This window comes from Camelus ferus, chromosome 19 (assembly GCF_009834535.1).
Source record: "Camelus ferus isolate YT-003-E chromosome 19, BCGSAC_Cfer_1.0, whole genome shotgun sequence".
Classification (NCBI taxonomy): Eukaryota; Metazoa; Chordata; class Mammalia; order Artiodactyla; family Camelidae; genus Camelus; species Camelus ferus.
In genome coordinates this window covers 8,302,230-8,318,570 of record NC_045714.1, presented here as the reverse complement: position 1 = coordinate 8,318,570, position 16,341 = coordinate 8,302,230, and the positions used below count along the sequence as shown (strand labels likewise).

Below are 16,341 nucleotides of genomic sequence, written 5' to 3'. Positions count from 1 at the left end.
GATGGTCCCTGTTGCAACTTTTCAACTTTGCCTTCATAGTGCAAATGCATAGTGCACTAACCCGGAGACAATGTGTAAACACACGGCCGTAGCTGCGTTCCAAGGAAACTAATCACGGACAAGGAGATTTGAATGTCCTATGGTTTTTACATTTCACAAACTACTTATTTTTTTTTTAACCAGTGAAAACTGTGAAAATCATTTTTAGCTCGTGGGCTATGCAAAAACAGTAGCCGGACATGACCCGCAGCCTCGAGCCAGAGTTTGCCAAGTCCTGGGCTACACAGCAAGACAGACGTTCAACAAACAGAAGGACACGCTGTGAGAACAGCGTGAAAGTAAAGGGCTGTGTTCTGTGGGGGAGAGAATAATAGGGGATGGATAATCTCCTTTGGATGAGATCAAAAGGAATTATAACGAAACCACGAGGAGATACCACCTCACACCCATTAGGATGGCTATTATTAAAAAAAAAAAAAAGGTTGAGGAAGATGTGGAGAAATTAGACCCTTTGTGCCTTGCTGGTGGGGATGTAAAATGCTGCAGCCCCTAAGGAAAAAAGTAAAGAGTTAAACATAGAATTTCCATGTGATTCAGCATCCAGACGTACACCCAAAGGACTGGGAGCAGGGACTCAGATATGTGTACATCAGTGCTCACGGCAGCACGACGCACAGCAGCCGAAAGGTGGAAACAACCCAAATGTCCATTGACAGATAAGTGAATAAACAGGTGTATATATATATGTGTGTATATATATATATGTATATATATACAGTGCAATTAGCCATAAAGAGGATGAAATCCTAACACATGCTACAACAGAGATGAAACTTGAAAACATTATGCTGAGTGAAATAAGCCAGACCCAAAAGGACGAATCATGTATGATTCTACTTACTTGAAGTAACATAAAATAGGCAAATTTCCTGGAGGAGCATTTGAAAATCCCCATGTCCAGGCTGGTTCAATCAGGACCTCGGGAGGTTGGACCAGGCGTCATTAATTGTAAGAACTCCCAGGTGCTTCCACTGTGTAGCCAAGGTTGAGAATAACGGAGGTAACATTATAGCTGTGACCTCAAAAGTGAACAGGATTCAGCCATGAGGGGAGGAGGAGAAGGCTCCGCTGCAGGCCATGCACTTTGCATCATGCATTTTTAGCAAACCATGTTGGTCTGTTCCCTGTGTGAGAATAATGCCATGTGTCCGCATAGGAATAGGAGCTAATATTTATTGAGCAGTTGTGCCCCAAGCATGACACTTCTCATACTTTACCTCCATTAACATTCATGATGATCAGAGGAAGTAAATACCATCATCCCCATTTTACAGATGAGGCAACTGAGGACTAAAAAGTCAGTTGCTTGCCCAAGGTCACGCTGGCACCAAGAGAGGGGGAGCCCAAGCGCGTGCTGTCCAAGCTCAGCTCACCAGCTTGCCTGCCCGGGGAAGCTGGCCCAGGGCCTGTCAGCAGGCACAGTGAGAAAGGACAGGTCCTACCCACTTCTGGTTGCTTTTCTGATTGTGTCTGCCTATGGCAAGACCTCTCAGGTGAGTCAGGAACTTGGTGCCCCTATAATGTCATGACTGCCCAGATATGCTCTGAGAGAGAAGTTAGTCAATGAGCCTGAATAACCCCCTGTGGGGTGAAGGGGAGGCCTGAGGCTTCGAGAACTTATTGTTGGGGAAATTCAATATGTTGTCAGCTGGTATCCAATAAGTAGATTTACAAGGCCCTGGTCCAGGGAGCAGGTGAGAGAGAGAGAGAGAGAGAGAGTGTGTGTGTGTGTGTGTGTGTGTGTGTGTGTGTGTGTGTGTTTTTCTAGATCTGGGTCATCTTGATTGTGTCCACAACTTAGAGCAAGCCTGACCCAGGAGAGGTGGTTACTCTGGGGGATACAATACAGAGAAGAGTCTCCTGACTTTTTCCTCCTGATTCTGAAAGCCCAAAATCATGTTTGCTTACCCATCGCTCTGGCTCTAGGACAGTGGCGCACGGGGTTAAACTTCATGGCGTGAATGGGTACATACAACGGGTCGGGGGAGGGCCGCCCGCAGTGGGGCTAGGTGAACTGAGACCCCGGCTGAACACTTCTGAATAGGTGAGGAAAGAACGTTTCAAGGAAGGAAAAGTTCGTGTTCCAAGTTCAGATTAAGCTCTCCTGTTATTCTTTGTCACCCACAACTGATGAGGAAACTGAGGTACAGGGACGGTTTGTGATTTTTGTCAATTACCACGCGGCTAGAAAGTGTCAGAGGTTGGATTTGAACTTAGACTCCCCCAGGTTCCTCTCCCAGCATTGTTTCTGTTGCACATTAGCAAACAGACAACGAGAGGATGGTGCAAAAGAATAAAAAGAATGTTTCTTGGGAACACAAGGACCCTAACTGTCATCACCAACGACCAAAAAATTGTCATAATAGCATTAACTGTGATGCGTTAAGAGCTCATGCTGTGCCAGGCCCTGGTCTGTGTATTTGAAGTGCGTTATCTCTGTGGATCGTCACCAAAAAAAACTTCGGAATGGAAGCTATTATTCTCATTTTATAGTTGCAGAAACGAGGTCCAGAAGCACCAGCCAGCCTCAGCTCACACGGTGAGTAAGGAGCGAGCCGAAGTTCAGACTTCTGGAAGCTCAGTGTCCGCTGTTCTCTGGGCCCATCACCTCAGCGTTGCGCAGACAGGCCTTCGAATGTCACCGAGTTGATGATGATCATAATTACTATATCTTCCTTTCTGGGGCTTTTAACATTTCTATTTTAAGAGAACTTTCACTGCGCTTGGACAAACTTTTCCGCTTTTCAATACCAGGTGTTTGGGTGTCTCCCGAGTGTGGGGAAAACCTCTAGCCAGCGCTGTAAAAACGCAATCAGCAGAGAAGCAAGGAATTAGGAGTGGACTGCGGAGTAGATGTTATCAGCCCAGATCAGCACCCGCTGTGCAGCCTCCCCAGGCTGCCCCACGGCCCTCTCTGCCCTTCGCCCACTCCCCTGCAGGCGGGGAGGCATGAACTGGGGAGCAACTGAGCTGTCCTCTGCTCTTGTCTCCTTGTGGGGCAGGGAGCTGTTCTCTCCTCCCGTGTTAGGGTTGGAAGACTCACTTCATTCTGGGGTCAGTGTTGGAAGCCCAGGAGCCCACAGATACCTAGATTTATCAGCAATAAAGGTGACATTTTGGCGCCCATCCCTGCTATAGGCTGGCTCTTTGTGTGTCCCTCCCCTCCCAAAATCCGTGTCTTGAAACCTAACCCCCAATGTAACGGGATTAGGAGGTGGGGGCCTCTGGGAAGGAAGTAGGTCACGAAGGTGGAGCCCTCATGTGTGGGATCAGCACCCTTATAAAAGAGACCCCAAGCGTGCCCTGGCCTTCTGTCCCATGAGGATGCGGTGAGAGGTCAGTCCCTTGGAAGAGACCCTCCCCTGGCCATGCCGCACCCTGATCTCCGACTTCCAGCCTCCAGAACAGTGAGGAAGACATTTTTATTGTTGGTAGCTGCCCCGTCTGTGGTATTTTTGTTATAGCAGCTCGAAAGGACTGAGACAACCTGCTTATTCTTTTGTCTTGTTTCTCAGTTGGTTAAGAACACCAGCAGGGAAGGGACTTCCCCCCAAAAGCCCATCGCAGGGGACGCGAGCTTTAGTGAGGTGTGAGGTCTGGTCTCTGAGCAGGAGCAGTGATTCAGCCCTGGGGATGTGCTTTTTTCTTCTCAGTTCACTTATTTATTCCACATCTACTTGCTAAGTACCTACCCCGGGCCTGGTGCTGCACTAGGCATCCTTTAGATAAGGATGAGCCATTCAAAGTGGGGGCAAGACTGGAGTTTTCACCCCCAGCCTTTCTATAGGAGGTGAGCAAGAGGAAGCTAGAGTGGGGTCAGCAGTTCTGGAGAAGCCCAGCATCCATTTCCCGCTCCTGCGGTTGTAGTGCACTGATTTTCTGCTGAGAAATTACCCACCCCGTTGTGAGTCACCCCGGTGGGACTGTCAGGGCACCCTGCCCTTTCCTATCCGAGGGATGAATCCACGGCCAAGGTAAATCATCACACTCTAGGTGCTGGGATGGTCAGTCTTCCCCAGAGTGAGGCAGGGTGGGAAGCACGGTACAGCTCCCCAACTTCAGAAGAACATTTTTGAGATGTCTGCTTGCTCCCTAGATGCATGGGACTGCTCTAGGTCTCTCTCTGTCTCTCCTTCCCTCCCTACTTCTCTTCCCTTCTTAGTTCTCAAATCCCCACCTGCAAGTTACTCACTATCAATCCATTAAACTCTTCTCAGCACAAGGCAGAGTTGGTTGCCTTAGCAAGAGAAAATACCAACCCATCTGTCTGCGCATGGACTGTAAGAATTAGAACCTTGGCCTCCACGCCTTCATCTGACAGCGGGAGAAATTAAACTTCAGAGGAGACTTTCAAATTAGGGGTCAAGGAGGCCTTGAGGCTTGATGGTTAGGAGCACAAGCTCTTGAGTCCACTGGTCTGGACACAAAACCCACCTCTGCCACGTTTAGTTATTGATGGATACAAGACCTATTACTCACTTCCCAAGTTTCAGGTCCTCGTCTCTGAATAGAGGATAATAATAGTGCCCAGCTCCCAGGGCTGGTAATGCAGAGAAGTGCACAATAACCTTTGGTTGTTATTTCAGTGATTATTCTTCTAGATTTCTTCTGAGAAGTCATGCAAAACAGGAATGTAAATTGCAAAAAAGATTCTGAGCAGGAAGGCACTAAAGAAAGCCTTTCTCCAAAGGGGATGTTTATTTCAGAGGCATACAGGGGGAAGCTCAACCAGCTGTTTTCCAGGAAATCATCCACTTAACCCAGGGTGAGCTCTAAATTTTAATGACCAGCCAGTGTTGAAGGACTGGAAAAAAGAAGAAAACAAACAAGGACGAAGTAAAAATCCAACCCCACACACTGCATAAACTCTGATGTCTCTGAATTTAATCAGATTCCTGAGTTTGGAGGTGGTTCCCACCTCCATTAGAGAAAAAAAATCACAACCATCACTATATTCTATCGGCAGCTAAAAAAATCAGCCTAATGGTAAATATCTGAAACAAAATATCAAACCTCACTAGGATCCTGGAAAAAGTAAGATATAAATGATTAATCCATACCCATTGGCTTGGAAGTTTTGGGAGGCCCTTGCATTGGAAGTTTCTTCCACAAATGTTCTCCCAGCTCCCTGGCCCCTCCCTCCCCTGTACACCTGAACTTTCTCATCTCAGCTCAAATGTCACCTCCGCCAAGAAGCCTTCCCAGATCTCTCTAATAGAGCTACACTCTCAGAGCATTCTTTTTCTCCCCAGCAATACCGAGTTTGTAATGAGGTGTGTCTTTTGTAATTGTTGCATCTGTTGCTTTTCCCAAATAGACTGCAAATTCCAGGTGACCAGAGATCTTCTCTGTTGTATATACAACTGTAGATCAGGTTAGCTTGGTTTCAGACCCACAGTAAAAACTCTGTATGTCTTTGTTGAGTTAATAATGACTTTGGTAGTTTTGTTATTGTTCATTCACTCACTCAGTGAGGACTTAAATCTTTAGCATGTACTTTTCGTGATGAATCTCATCATAAGTTCGTTCAGTTAAGTAATCACCTGTAAGTGCTTACTATCTGCCAGGCACTGATGTGGGCAATGAGGAAACAGCCATGACAAAAGGAGGTAAGAATCTCCACCCTCCTCGAACTTACGTTGTGACATATGTCCGAGGAGTCCCAAGTGCTTTGGGTAAAATTAAGTAGAAGAGAGAAATAGGGTCAGGATGGAGGGGAGCAATTTTGAGGAGAGATGCTGGAGAAAACCTCCTTGAGCAGAGACCCCGAAGGCGAGTCGAGGCAGCGTGGGACATCTAGGGGATCATTCCAGAAAGAGCAGCAGGTGCAAAGGGCCTGAGGGGGTGTGTCCTTGGCTACTGCAGTTAGAGTGGAGAAAGCAAGGGAAAGAGGGTGGGTGGGGGAGGGGGTCAGGGAGAAGCAGATGCGTGAAGCTCACTGAAGGACTTTAGATTTTGCTCCAAGATGCGGAGTCATCAGAAAGACACATCTGGAAAGCAGTGTGGGATTTTAAATTATTTTCAAATAATCCCACACAGGAGACTGAAATGGAAGGAGGCCCAGGGAGATGTAGGGGACACTCGAGAAGTGCTGGGAATCCTTCTTCTGCCTGGACCAGGGCAGGGGCAGGACGTGGTTATGACTTGTCAGGCTCATTGAATGTAAGGCCAGCAGAAGGTGCTGATGGGTTGGGTGTGGGATGGGAGTGGGGCATCAGGGATGACTCCAATATTTCGGGCCTGAGTTACTGAATGAACAGAGTTGCTGTGAGCAGAGGAAGACTGAAGAGGAAAGCACGTGGCAGGGAGGTGGTGATGGCGGGGAGTGGGAATTCAAGGAACTGGGTTTCAGGCATGTGACATTTGAAACTATTTTTAAACATCCAAGTGGAGATATTTACAAGACAGACACAGTCCTTGCCTCCCAGGGAACCTATATGTTAGCGAGGGAGAAATCCAGTCAGCAGCAAAACAAAGAGATAACATAAGATGTCAAACAGGGCCAGGCACCACGGAGGTAATGTGATGGGGAGTGGTGACCGTGTCGTAGGTGTGATGGGGGGGGTTGGTGAGAAGGTGCGCTGAGACCCAAACCAGGGGACAGCACAGCCAAGTCCCTGAGGAAGGACTGAGCTTAGTGAGTTTGAGGAACAGAACGAAGGTGACTCCAGAAGACTTACCGACAGCTGAGTCTTACTTTCAATGTGACGGGAAGTCATCAGGGAGCTGTAAGGAGGGAGGATGCGGTCACCTGATTTCCATTTTTTAAAAAGGTAACTTTGGAGAATGGATTAGCATCAGAGGGAGACAAGCAGGGGAGTGATTGTCAGTCTGGTAACCACTGTCCAGACCCAGTGGACATTAACTCAGAAGGTTGGGGGAGATGCAGTAAACTGGAGAGATTCGGGGCCTGTCTTGGAGGCAGAGACCACAGGATAGACGTCGGTTGAGAGGGTGAGAGAAGAGAGAGTCCAGGATGCTGCTGAAGTCTTGGAGGGAGTCCCTTGTTGAAGGCTACTGTGGGCTAAGTGAGGGGAGACACAGCAAGAGAAGAATCCAGGTCCTCTTTGGTCACATTCAGTTTGAAATGAATGAGGAACTAGCAACAGGGAACTCATATTGTCATTTTTTAAATGTTAATAAAATATACATACAGAATAGCAGACAGATGGGAAATATCCAGCTTGATGAATTTTCCTAAAGTGACAAATCTGGGTAATCGGCACCCCGAAAGTCCCTATGTGCCCCCTCCCAGTCATTCTTCTTTCGCCCAGGTAACCACTGTCCTAGCCTGGCGTGATCCGTTTTATCGACATTTTAAAACCTACGATTAAGAGATGATAATCAGAGGTACGCGTGAGGCACTTGCTTAGGTAATTCTCAGAAAATTACCTCATTGGTTTTTTTTTTTTTTTTAAGACTAAATAAGGTTTTGTTGGGTTTTTTTTCATTAGTAATTTTGAGGTTTGTGTGTCCTTGCCTCCTTCTCCCCACAGGAGGCGCTAATGAGCAGTGTGAGTGAGGGCTCGCCTGACCCCAGGCTGGCGAGGGGGCGGGGAGCCTTCCTCCTCCCTCCGTAAGTCAGAGGGGCATCAGATCACACCACGAGGTTTAAGTGCAAAGCCTGCTCCTTGCAGTAAGCAGGTCCTCCTCCCGCCCCGCCCACCCCCTTCCCCTCGAGTTTCATTTTCCTGGTCCAGACCCAACAGATGGTTCTTCTTAAGGCATCGTTGTCAGTTTATAGTTCTTGCAGTGTTCATTTTAATATTTTAATGACATTATAGCCAATTTTATTCTGTCTTGGAAGTTAATTTCTCCTCTCTCTGTTTGTTTCTCTCTCTTCCCTCCCTCCGTCTCTCTCTCTCCCCCTCCTCCCCTCTCCCTATTCCTCTGATTATTTCTTTTGGAAATAATTCCCCTCTCACTCTGTCTCCATAAATCTCTGAATCCCAGCAGATGGAACAAGGCTGCTATTAGGAGGGAACGGAATCAACAGGCAAGCGGCAAGTGGGAGGCGAGCTTTACGCTCTGCGGTTTCGCCCTCGTCGGAAGACGTGGTGACAGGGCCAGAACAAAAGGTTCATCTTTTCGTTTATTTTCACTTCTCAGGAGACCCCAGTCCCAGGGTCTTTTTATTAGAGAACTGTTCTGGCCCCTTTGGCTCTGCACACAGACCTTTGAGCCTCCCACATCCTGGTATGCTCCTGCCTCACAGACCACATTTTACACACACACACACACACACACACACACACACACACACACACACAACCACACAACCACACACACACACAAAACCTAAATCTGTACTGGCTGACTGCTAGCAAAATAAAACAACTCTTCGCTGTTAATTTGGCTCCTTCTTTCTGTTTTCACACCTTAATTGAGATATAATTTACATGCCATAAAATTCACCCATTTCAAGCGTGTCATTCAATGGTTTTTAGTTTATTTACCCAGTTGTATATAGGCTGTTTCTTTTTGAAAATGGAGCCACTGGGTGAACGGTTTGACCCCATGTGCTCCCTCCTCACTTTGAAAGGTGACATCTAAGGAGCAGAGAGCAGATTCTGTTTCACTCCCCAAAATAGTTGTTTTATTCATTCTGCCATTTACAACTTACTTCCTGTGTTTTGATTGAGCTGCTCAGGCCTGCTTCTTAGAAGCCAGGTGGGTTAGTTTTTACACTGTCAAGAAGTTTCTCTCGTGTTAGAGGAATTTTCTGTTTGTTTGTTTGTTTTGTTAGTATTTAGCCCTCAGATCTTTGTTGCATCTGCTGAGCTAATTAGAGAGACGAAATACATCTTTGTGACATGACAAACTATACAGAAATACGTGTTATTTAGAGTTCAGCTCAAAAGTTGATAACATTCTGACTGTTGAGATTGGTAAAAAAGAAGATACTTAGAAATATAAATGGGGCACGGAGCCTAGAACTTTTTCCTAATATTATAATCTTCATCTGTAATTCAGTTTTGACATCTCTGAGTCTGTTTTCTCCTTTGAAAAACAGGAATGAAAATAATCACTTCAGGAGATTTGCCCGAGGATCACAGGAGATATTTCATGTGAAAACACCTAGACTGCTAACAATTTTTAAAAATCTATAAATGTTCATTAAATATGAATCTTAGAGAACTTCACTAGTGGTGTAAGAAGACTGTCTTGGCTAAAGTACATGAATAAAAGCATAGTGCCTGCTGTTGGAGAGTGTGTACCAGTTTAACCAATTGCTCAACCAGTAATAATAGGGCATGAGGCTTGCTGTGTGTGTGAGGCCCTGGGGACTGGATGGTGGATAGGCAGGCAGGGTCGGGTGGAAGAGAGACAGACGTTCAACATATAGTTGAGCAAATAAATATCTAAGTACAAATAGCAAGTGGTAGGGAAGAAACTATTCTGGTATGTGTGTGTGTTTAAAGCAATTTAAGAGAATGTATATTTTGCTAGTAAATTTATGTCTATAGGCATAGAAAAATTTTCTGGCATAGAAAAATTTTCTGGAACAATTCACAAGAAATTGGTTTCAAGGAGAGGGTATAGCTCAGGTGGTAGAGTGCATGCCTAGCATGCATGAGGTTGTGGGTTCAAGCCCCAGTACCTCCATGAAAAAAGTAAATAAATAAGTAAACCTAATTAAACTCCTCCTGCAAAAAAAAAAAAAAAAAAAAGAAAGAAAAGAAATTGGTTTCAAGGGTTTCTTTTTGTGATAGGAACCAGAAAAACAGATAAGGGAATGCCTTCTACTTTTTATTCTGTAACTTTTCTATATAATTCGAAGTTTCTAACTATAAGCATGTATTTTTATTATCTGTGTTCTTGTTTAAATGTCAGTAGGGCTTCCCTGATTGATGGGGTGAGGGTCCATTTTTATTTTCTTCATTAGACTTTTCTCTATTGAAAAACAAAACCTGTTATTTAAAATAAATGATTAACTGCTTGAAATATTTAACCTGTCATGCCAAACCAATTAAATATTAAATATAATATTACACTTGAAAAGACAAAGGTCATTTACGAGGGTGCAAGAATTCATCAACTCACACCAAACTGTTACCAGCCTGCTCGTGCCTACAACGTTTGCCTGGACAATAACACTGTCATTCAATCGGTATTTACTGAGCACCTGCTGTGTACCGGGCACTGTTCTGAGCCCTAGTAGATAAAACAAAGCCCTCGGGGAATCAGACTAGATTCGACTTGGCAGAAGCAGGCAATACATAAGTAAACCAAGTATATAATGTATGTTCTATGCAAGTATATAAGTGCTATAAAAAAAAATTAAAGTCAAGCTGGGTGCCAAGTAAGCAGGGGAGCTGGATGGTACTTTTTGTTCTTTATACAGAATACATTCTGTAGTTGCATCACTAAAGGCAGGTTGGGAGACCCAAGTGAGGAGGTGTCGTTTGGCAGCGACCTGGGTGGAGGGAAGGAAGGAATGAATCAAGCAGATACATGAAGGAAGATGATTTTCTGCCAAAAGGACCAGGAAAGGCCCTGAAGCGGGAGAGCTGGAAACCTGTCCATCTTAGCCAGGAGTACCACCATTGTGCTGTTTATTCTGTTCACTTATCACACTGTTCAATACATTTAAAAACAATTTAAAACTTTTAAAAAACAGTAAAAATGAGCACTGATAGCTTTATTATTTTCGTATATGTAGGACTCAGGTTACGTGGTTCTGAGCATTGCTTTTTTTTTTCAACAGTTAAAAATTGTCAATGTGAACTATACATCCTAGAAGAATAGATACATCTTTATATATAAAAAACATGTTTTAAACTTCTTTATCCGTATTCATTCACAGTCATTACGTTTTTATTTATTATTCTAATCTCATAAAATATGTGTTTTATTATTACAGTATGTGCCCATTTTTATCTACTGAAAATTAAATGAGTAACTATTACTTCAAGGTCTTAAGGAAAAGGATCCTGAGACGCGTTGTTTCCGGTCGGCTCTGAAATGCTTACCAGCGGGAGGGGCATGCTGACAGGTAAGTGAACCCATGAGCTTCTTACAATAACGAGAGAAAAATAGTCCCAAGCTTACTAGCTCACTGGCCAATTGCGTCCCTCAGCATGCACTTCCTGCTCCGGTCCTCAGCTGTAAATGAAGGGCTGGATCCTAAGGATTCTAAGTCCTTTGATGCATTCTCTTTCCCTTTCTCTCATACTCAGTTCTAACTGTATGAATTTTGATTAAAATCACTGCTTTGTAACCAGTGATCCTTCACAGTCGCTGGCTGGGCACCAGGTTAATCTTCTCTTCCTTCTTTAAACAGGATTGGGTGGGTGGGTCTAGAACAGTGGTTCTCAACCAGAGGTGATCCAAACCCACCCACGCTCGCCCCCTCGCTTGTAAGGGACAGTTGGCAGTTGTGGGTGACGAGTCTGCCCGTCACGGCTGTGGAGGGGGAGCTGCTGGCCTCGTGGGTCTGGGCCAGGGGAGCTGGGAAACACTCTGCAATGTGCAGGACAGGCCCCCACAACAGGGAGTGATCCAGTCCAAATGTCAGCAGTGCCGGAATGAGAGCCTGGGGTCTAGAGAAATTGGAAAATGAGTGGAGGACGCTGCCGACTTCGATCCACCTGGCATTTCCCGCCCAAGAAACAACGTAACAACTTTGTCTTTTTCAACGCTGATTCTCCTCTATTGATTACATTATTCCTGCAGACTTGGGTGTGTGACTTAAATAACCCCATGTTAGACCTAAGCCCAAAGGATAAACCAGAACTGGAGGGCAAATCTCACTCGTACCATAACTACAAGAGCATTCTTTCTGTTCTAAGACTTGAAAAAGTCTTCAGAGCCTTGGTTTAATTTAATCAACAATACGTTCATCTGCATATGGCATTCAACAGCAAAGGAAACTTTTTTTTCCCCTGAGTCTTTTGTTTTCAAATCAATGGGGAACAAAGGATATCTCCCGGTCCATTCAAGCGGTTTCAATGATTCTCAAATAAACGTGGGAGTGATAGCTGAGCCATTTAAAATACACCAAGATGAGAAAGCAAGCTTAGTAACCTTGTAAACATTCTATGAAATACAAGGGAACCTTTAAGAAGGATATCCAAGTGTCCTTTTTACATAATAGCCCTTTGTACTCGGAAATGTTCAGATGTCAATAAAACAGACTTGAACAGGACAGCCTAGAAGAATGCAGTTTCCAATTTTCTAGCAATGGTGCTGTTAAAACATTATTTTTCAGTTTCTTAACCCTCAGACAATTAAGTTGCCTCACCCGAAGATCAGCTCCACTTAAGGACAGCACTTTGGACCCAAATTTAACCAACTGTCCAGAGGGATTCAAAAGAAGGCTAATTTGAACGCTGAGGTTTTTGAAGCTCTCAAATGATGCCGCCGGTTTTTTTTTCTTGAAAACACCCACAGCAGCAGCTTGGCAGGAAGCAGGAATTAGACGAGAGAACTGATGGAAACCTGTCCTCTGAACTGGGAGAAAAACTTCCAATAAACTGTGGTTTGAAATCACTGCAGGTTACATTATTCATTATTCAAACAGCCTCCAGCCTTATTACATGGCATTTTCTCTGGGCTTCTGAGCTGCCCCAAGAAATGTACTTTGGTAACAAGGACCCACCCTTTCAGAGGAAAGGAAAACCTCTGCGTCGCCCCATCCTGCCTCTGCCTTCCATCTGCGTTCTATCTCCCTCTCCTATCTGCATGTTGCAATCCCCTCCCGTTTCCAAAGGCCAATGAAATCGGTCCCCCATAGGGTACTCAGCCAAGTACATTCACTGCTCAACTGTATTTTTCCTCTTTCTGAGCCCTTTCACCCACTGATTTCAAATTTCTGTTTAATAGGCCAGCCGTGGCAGACCTCACCCGAACAGAGCGAGGAAAAGGCAAGCTGGAAAACCCGCACTGGGGCGATTTCGCGAAGAGAAGAGCAGCCTGATGTTTTTCATCTGAATCCTTAGGCCTCGCTCCAGCCCCACAAAGACAAGTGGCAGGAAGCTAACAGCGATAATCGAATGAGCTCAGCCAGCCTCAAATTGGTTCTTTTTAAAAAGTGTGTGTGTGGAGGGGAGGAATTACAGGCGCTCTGCCCAGGAGAAGCGAGAGAGAAAAGAAATGCACTCTCCTAGAAATCCCTGAAGTTTGCTGCCAGTGATTCAGTCCATACCTGCCCCAAAAAAGAAAATTTCCTACCTAACTGGTTTGGCTGTTTCCTGGCTACTAACTGGAGAGGTAAATAGAACCTTATCATGGCAGTTACATCTGACTTGGACATGATTTTCAAGTAAACACGGGTCATTTCAATGCTATTCCATTACCCCCTCTGCTGTCTTTGGCCTGACTGACAACACCGTCTTGGATGAAACCGACTCTATAGGAACAAGCCAGGAAAGACTGCACCTTCCACCCAGCTGGCCTCTGTGTGGCCACTGGGCGGGGCTGGGGGAGTATGTGAGGACGTTTGCCGTGAGTGACTGGGGCTCTGCAGTTATCTCGTCAGATTGTAGCTGAATGGACACATGTCCTTCCTTTGCCCTCTGGGCCCCTCCAGTGGGTTGGTTGGGATTTCTGCTATTCGCTTTGCACTCTTCAACGAATCCAACACTGGGCATTTATTTCTCTCTCTCTCTCTTCATTCAGGAAGTGGCGAGCTGAGCCCTGAGATTCTTTTCTGCTCCGATGATATAAACAAATTGCAGAGGAAGTCAAGTCAAACTTTCCCTTGCTTCTTTTGTTCTCCCAACTAGCAATTCAGAAAACAGAGCCAATTTTTTTTTTTTTTTTGGATGCCTTTTAAAGATTGCTTCTAACTGGAAAGGCAGAAACTCATGGTTCTTTTTTTTTTTTTTTTTTTTGATTGAAGTTCAGTCGGTTACAATGTGTCAATTTCTGGTGTACAGCACAATGTCCCAGTTATGCATATACACGCATATATTTGTTTTCATATTTTTTTTAAAAAAACAACTTATTTTATTTGTACTCCTAAACTTTTTCAAAAAAGCAGGAAGTGCCCTAGAAGGTTGTTTTGGACTTTTTCTTAAGGCTCTTTTTGAGATTTTTTTCAAACCAAATTGCTCCCTTAACATTGCAGTTACCTAAGTGTTCTTTCCTACAAATTTCAACCAAAAGAGCAGTAAGGAGCTTTGCGTGGACAATGGCTAAACCTGATTTGGAGGTATCTGGTGCCCGAATTCACAGCCAAGGAGACCTAACAGTCATGATTCAATAAGCTTACCCGTCCAAAGTACACACTAGACAGAAAGGAGACATCTTATCTGTGTAATCTACAGATACTGCTTGAAAAATCACACGTAATTAAGCCCTTCTTCCAGTGGGAGCTCCTTGAAGCTTTATCACCAGCTTGTCAGATGTCATCTCTGGGTTTCACTGATGGCTCTGAGAGTGAACATTTCCAAACCAGAGGCACCTGATAATCCAGGTGACATGTTTACCACGCCTAGTCTAGTCAGCTAATAAAAGCAGCTCTGCACTCCACAACTGAAGGAAAACAGAATGGTGGAGAGAAACAGAGAGAGATTTGCAGGGTGGCTTCCCACACCGGCTGTTCTGTTACGTTAATCCTGTTGCAAGATATAAGATGTGACAGTCATCCGGATATCTGTGTGCCTCCTTGGTCCTCGGGTGGCCCTGTCTGTACACAGGTAAGTGGCCAGCTTTCAAAACAGCCCTATTTTCTAGTGAAGTGTGTTAGAGTTCAAATACAGGCTCAGGCTACTTACTGAGTCTCTGTGTTCCCTTCTGTACAATGGGGATGTTTTAATATGGCAGGACTGTAATCTGGTTTAAAAATCATACATACATAGATATTTCTCACCCTGATGCGAGGCATATGCTGTGCTCTCACTTAAAGGCAGTTACGATTACCAAAATTCATAACACTGAGTTCTGGGCCAGGAGAAACTAGCATTGGTAGAATCTGAAGTGGATAGTGTTTGCAAAGTTATTTCTGTGTCAGAACATGTTTGTTCAGTCATGATTGTCTCCACCCTCCTTATCTACAAATACATATATGCTGTAGATATTTATAGACTAATGGGTCTGTAAAATCAGTTATGCACGTTGTAATTGACTGTGCAATTATCAAATAAACAGTGGATGAAAGGAAAACGCGAGGTTCTGAAGGCTGGCTTTAGTTTGCGTTTTATCTTATATTCATCGGACTGTTTATTTGCTTGTCTACCCTCTCCTCCCCGTTGATTATTTTCCAGGCATGCATTTCCCTTGAGCAACATCAGATGAGAAAGTGAGTTCGTTTCCACTGCAGGGGAGTCAAAACAGAAAACCCAGAGGCGGCGACTTGCGTGGAGGCCTCCCAGGTATGCACGGAGTGTTAGAAGCTGTGTGCACCTCCACACCCCAGGACTCCTTTTGAAGCTCTGATGTAGAAACGTGCGGTACCTTCAGTGCCTCTGGATTTCCGTAAAGCAAATAGAGCTATTGTGCCCTGATGCCATCTCCGTACACTTACAGAATTCAACAACTGCCTTCAACAGACTTTATCACTTACTTACTGTGTGCAAGGCACCAGGATACAGACAGTAGTCATCAGTGCTGGCCAACCCCAAATGAAAGCTAGACACACACTTGAAGGACCAGAAAAGCTATTTTAGATTTCAACATGTATATGCTTTTGCCTCTGAAAAACAATTTTATTTTTCATTTTAGTTTTTTATTTTTATTTGGGTACAGGTCCTGGATGGTGTGTGTGATGCAGGAAATACTCCCCTCCCACTCCTGCTTTGGATGGGACATACTTCCCTGCCCCACTGAGTCCGGGCTCGGTCATGTGACTTTGTTGGCTAATAGGCTGTCAGCCTGCAGGGCGCAAGCAAAGCCTTGAAAGGCGTTCGCACCGTGGGTCTCCCCTTTTTGCGGGTCCCACGTTGCCCTGGGAAGCTTATGCCTGTTCATCTGAGGAGGATGAGAGACACCTAGAGCAGACCTGGCTGCAACCCACACCTTGAAGCCCAGCCCAGCCTAGATCATCTGAAAACCAGCCAAGTTGCAGATGCTTTTGTGAGATTAAATAATTACTATTTTAAGCTCCTGAGCTTTGGGTGATTTGTTACGTGACATTATTATGGCAATAGCTGACTGGTGTAGGCCCCAGAACATTTACGGGTCTTAATCTGTCTGTGGGCATACCAAGACAAGATACTAAATTACCAAAACAAAACAATTTTTAAAAGGTGCTTTGAACGCCTGCCTTACTGATTTGACTCTGTTATGTACATCAAGATTAATTATAGCCTTTCATGGACTAAATCAAACTTGAGGCCT

General features: G+C 44.8%; 1 long non-coding RNA gene across 5 annotated transcripts in view; it reads left to right on the top strand.

Annotated features, from left to right (window-relative positions):
* Nucleotides 1-7,761: 7,761 nt before the first annotated feature.
* LOC116657846 overlaps nt 7,762-16,341 on the top strand; it is a 15,884-nt gene continuing 7,304 nt past the window's right edge. For 2 of the 5 annotated variants that reach the window (XR_004312995.1, XR_004312991.1), the window contains exons 1-5: nt 7,762-8,730; nt 10,977-11,056; nt 12,886-14,702; nt 15,270-15,377; nt 15,751-16,077. This is a non-coding gene — a long non-coding RNA (uncharacterized LOC116657846). The remainder of the gene's footprint in view (nt 8,731-10,976; nt 11,057-12,885; nt 14,703-15,269; nt 15,378-15,750; nt 16,078-16,341) is intronic. The other 3 variants (XR_004312993.1, XR_004312992.1, XR_004312994.1) reach the window with 3 other exon arrangements.